Source organism: Meriones unguiculatus, chromosome 2 (genome assembly GCF_030254825.1).
Source record: "Meriones unguiculatus strain TT.TT164.6M chromosome 2, Bangor_MerUng_6.1, whole genome shotgun sequence".
Taxonomy (NCBI): domain Eukaryota; kingdom Metazoa; phylum Chordata; class Mammalia; order Rodentia; family Muridae; genus Meriones; species Meriones unguiculatus.
Window position 1 is genome coordinate 168,356,263 of NC_083350.1, and position 5,012 is coordinate 168,361,274.

At 42.2% G+C, this 5,012-nt stretch overlaps 1 pseudogene; it reads left to right on the forward strand.

Moving 5' to 3' along the window:
• The first annotated feature begins 1,256 nt into the window (after positions 1–1,256).
• On the forward strand, positions 1,257–1,841 carry LOC110561831 (small ribosomal subunit protein eS6-like; annotated as a pseudogene).
• Positions 1,842–5,012: the final 3,171 nt, after the last annotated feature.

The window sequence follows — 5,012 nt, forward strand, 5'->3', positions numbered from 1 at the left end:
CCTGAGCATATTTTGGATATGCCTAGGAGTGGTATAGCTGGATCTTGAGGAAGCACTATTCCTAATTTTCTGAGAAAGCGGCAGCTTGATTTCCAAAGTGGTTGTACAAGTTTACATTCCCACCAACAATGGAGGAGGATTCCCCTTTCTCCACATCCTCTCCAGCATGTATTGTCACAAGATGATAAATCCTCATTCAGAAAGGCAAAGAGGACAGACATAGTAAGAGGGAGAAAACAGGGAACAGGACAAAAGCTTACTACAGAGGGCCTCTGAAAGACTCTGCCCAGCAGGGTATCAAAGCAGATGCTGAGACTCATAACCAAACTTTGGGCAGAATGCAGGGAATCTTATGAAAGAAGGGGAGATAGAAAAACCTGGAGGGGACAGGAGCTCCACAAGGATAGCAATAGAACCAAAAATTCTGGGCACAGGGGTCTTTTCTAAGACTGATACTTCAACCAAGGACCATGCATGGAGATAATCTAGAACCCGTGTACAGATGTAGCCCATGGCAGCTCAGTGTCTAAGTGGGTTCCCTAGTTATGGGAACAAGGACAATCTCAGACATGAACTCAGTGGCTAGCTCTTTGATCACCTGTCGGGAGCCGCTCCCGCCATTACAAGATGGCGCCGGTTTCCTGCTTCCTGGTTCTTCTTGCCAAACGTTGTCTTGCGATGTACGCATGCGCCACTTTATGCTAATGTAGGTTTGGTTGTTCTCCCTATTGGAGAACACATGCTAATTGGGTTTTGTGTAAAGCACCAATCACAGACGAGCAAGTCACCCTGCTGGCTATTTAAGCAGAGCACGCACAGGGTTTGGGGTCCTTCTCCATCTACTTTCAAGAGCTTCGCAATAAAACTGCTGCTGGACAAATCCTCTGTTGCCGCGTCATCCTTATCGGCAAAGGCTGCACGCGACAATCACCTCCCCCTGAGAGGGGAGCAGCCTTACCAGGCCACTGAGGACGACAAAGAAGCCATGTCTGATGAGACCTGATAGGCTAGGGTAAGAGGGAAGGGGAGGAGGACCTCCCTTATCAGTGGACTTGGGAAGGGGGATGGGAGGAGATGAGGGAGGGAGGGTAGGATTGAAAGGGGATGAGGGAGGGGGGCTACAGCTGGGATACAAAGTGAATACACTGTAATTAATACAAAAAAATTTAAAACACACACACAAATCAAAGAGAAAAGAAAAAAAACTATAAAATGGCTCTTTCCATGACACCTCCTTGGCAGTCGGTTGTGTCAATATGAAGCTGAATATATCTTTCCTTGCCACTGGCTGCCAGAAACTCATTGAAGTGGACCATGAGCACAAGCTTTTTATGTTCTATGAGAAGTACATGGCTACAGAAGTAGCTGCTGATGCTCTGGGTGAAGAGTGGAAGGGTTCTATGGTCTGGATCAGTGGTGGGTAGGACAAGCAAGGTTTTTCCATGAAGCAAGGTGTTTTTAACCCATGGCAGAGTATGCCTGCTGAAAGTAAGGGACATTCTTGTTACAGACCAAGGGGAACTGGAGGAGGAAGCCCAAGTCTGTTCATGAATGCCAGTCTGAGTGTTCTCAACTTGGATATTGTAAAAAGAGAGAGAGAGATTTCTGGACTGGACTGACAGATACTAACTACTGTGCCTCATTGGCTGGGACCTAAAAGAGTTAGTAGAGTCCAAAAGCTCTTTAATCTCTCTAAAAAATATGATGTCTGCCAAAATGTTGTCAGAAAGCCCTTAAACAAAGAAGGGAAGAAGCCCAAGACCGAAGCACCCAAGACACAGCATCTTGTCATGCCACCTGTCCTACAACAAAAATGCCGAAGTATTGCTCTAAAGAGATAAAGTACTAAGAAAAACAAGGACGAGTCTGCAGAACACACTAAACTTTTGGCCAGGAGAATGAATGAAGCCAAAGAAAAGCACCAAGAATCAATTGGCAAGAGATGTAGTCTATCCTCGCTGAGAGAGTCTACTTCTGAGTCCAGTCAAAAATTAAGTCTTTAAGAATAACAAATAAATGATCATACCTTGAAAAAAACCTGTAAAATGTCAATAGGCAGATTATTCTTTTTCCTGGTTACAATGAAAAGAGGATTGATGAAAAAAAATATATATATATATATCACAAGACATTCACATAGAATGCAGCACTGGAGAGAAGAATTAGTTTTATTTTAAATTAAAAGAGTACTGAAAAGAGAAATATGAGGTCGAGAAGGACCAATATAATGGAAATTCCAGATAAAAGGGTAAGGAATGGAGCAACAGCTGTAAAGTTGTACGACCTATAACGTTTCCACAATAAGAGTCTTCCTATAGGAAATTATATGAGATACACAGACAGAGGAGCTCCTGGCAACATCCTTGTAAATCACATCAAAAATAAAGAAAAATTAATAGAAATATGTGGACATTATTGGCAAAATCAAAGATGATAAGTTTTCACTAACAAAAATAAAGCTAAAAAGCAATGCAGCCTTAAAAAACTTGTTTCCAGGTCTGGAGAGATGGCTCAGAAGTTAAGAGCACTGAGTGGGTTGCTCTTCCAAAGGTCCTGAGTTCAATTCCCAGTAACCACGTAGTGGCTCACAACCATCTATAATGAGATCTGGTATCCCCTTTCTGGCCTGCAGGCAGAACACTGTATACATAATAAATAAATAAATCTAGAAAAAAAATATTAAAAAAAACTTGTTTCCAGAAAACACAGAATTCTATACACACCCAAGCAATTTTATTGTTCTTCTAAGCACATCAGAAAATAACTTTCTGATACATGACAAGACTTTTCCTAGGGAGATGCAACAAACACATGTCTACTTACCCCAGATAAGAAGGCCATGACAGACCAAAGTACGGATACCAGTGAAGTCAAACTTAGTGAAACAATGAGTTTTCTTGGGGTTACTTACAGGAATATGGAAGGGGAGTTCTTACAAGAGCAGAAATTACTCAAAGACAGCTGTACCACCAAAGCCCACCTCAGCGTGGGTGACAGCTCACAAAAGCTAGAAACCTGCTCAATCTTCAAGTATCTCAACAGGATGGAGATTTTTCTTTCCAGGTGCCTCAGTTGGTCTAAACCTTGTCCAGGCAGCTGAGCTGGTTTCTGCTCTTTCAGGTTGCTAGGCTGGTTTCTGTTTCTTCCTGGTACCTGGGCTCATTCTTCCTTGAAGACTCTCCTTGGCTCAGTAGTCTTTACTGTTTACTCTTGGGAAGAAAGGAACCTAGCAAATCTGATCAGCTTCAGGGAGGCTCTGAAGTTTTCTTGAGTTGTTTTCCTGACAGTTTAAGATTCCTGCTGGGTGCAATGTTTCAGTCTCAGAGGAAACTGCTACAAAACAGTTTTCAGACTCACAAAAGTCCAGATCTATTTTTTATTACTGTATGACAAATCACGACAAGTATAAGAGCTTAACAGAACATACACTTGTCATTCCACAATTTCTGTGGCATGAGCTAGAATTTCTTTTTCTGGCTTCCATTAAGATGGTGGTCAAGGTAGCCATCATCTGAAGGCTCAAGAGGGAAGTGATCACTTCCTGCTCTGAATAGTTGTGGGCAGGATCTACGTGCTTCAGGGCTTTTGGGAGAATGATAGTTCCTCACATAGAGGTCACCTACAGACTTTGCCCCCCTCGACAGGGTAGCACACAAGATACTGTGCTGCACTGAAGGCAACATGAGAGTCAACCTTTACACAGAAGTTCCCATGTCTTAAAATCTGTTCATGGAAATGAAAAATACACCATTTTATGCAAATCATGTTGACCCCAAAAAACTCAAAGTTGGCTTAAAATTCTTAACATTTACCCTACCTTATATCACAGCATCATTCCAAGTAAGTCACTACCTCTTAAAAAAAAAATGATTGTCCTAATATGATCCAATCTAAATGCAATACTTGAGATCTAAAAATTCCCTATGCTTAAAGTCAATACCCTGGCAACTGACTAAGATAGAACTGGGATTATCAGTTGTATCTGTGGCTCAGTAGGGCACACTTACTGAAAAAGTTACTAAAAGTGGAGGGAAGTGGCACTCCAAAGAACAAACATAAAGAATGTTTGTTTTCTACCTACTATACCTGCTTGCAGAATGGCATTTGTTTTCTACAAGTGTATTCATCCCACTGAAGGCAGATTTCTGAGACTGATATGATGTTGATAGTCTGATAAAGCAACAGGGTAAAATGATCACTAGAGGGCACAGCTGGGTCATCCTCAGATGTATCAAGAGAAGGAAGTTTCTCAATTTTATACCTAAAAGGAATTTATACCATCATTTCACTTTTGAAGCACACAGATAAATGTGTTGGTTTTTTAAAAAGTAAAATGGAAATTTGCAGGCAAATGGTGGGATCTAGAAAAGATCATCCTGGGTGAGGTATCCCAGAAGCAGAAAGACACACATGGTATATACTCACTTATAAGTGGATATTATATAGGATAATCATGCTAAAATCTGTACACCTAAGGAAGCTAAGCAAGAAGGAGGACCCTGGGTTAGATGCTCAATCTTCATTCAGAAAGGCAAATGAATTGGACATCTGAAGAGGGAGAAAAGAGAGACCAGGACAGGAGCCTATCACAGACGACCTCTGAAAGACTTCACCTAGTAGGGTGTGAAAACATATGCTGAGATGCATGGCCAAACTTAGGGCAGATTGCAGGGAATCTTATGAAAGAAGGGGGAGATAGAAAAACCTGGAGGGAACAAGAGCTCCACAAACGGAGCAACAGAACCAAAAAATCTGGGCACAGGGGTCTTTTCTGAGACAGATACTCCAAACAAGGACCATTCATGGAGATAACTTAGAACCCCTGCACAGAAGTAGCCTAAGGCAGCTCAGTATCCAAGAGGGTTCCCCAATAATAGGACCTGGGACCATCTCTGACATGAACTCATGGGCTGGCTCTTAGATCACCTCCACCTGAGGGGGTAGCAGCCTTGCCAGGCCACAGAAGAAGACAAAGAAGCCAGTCCTGATGAAACCTGATAGACTATGGTCAG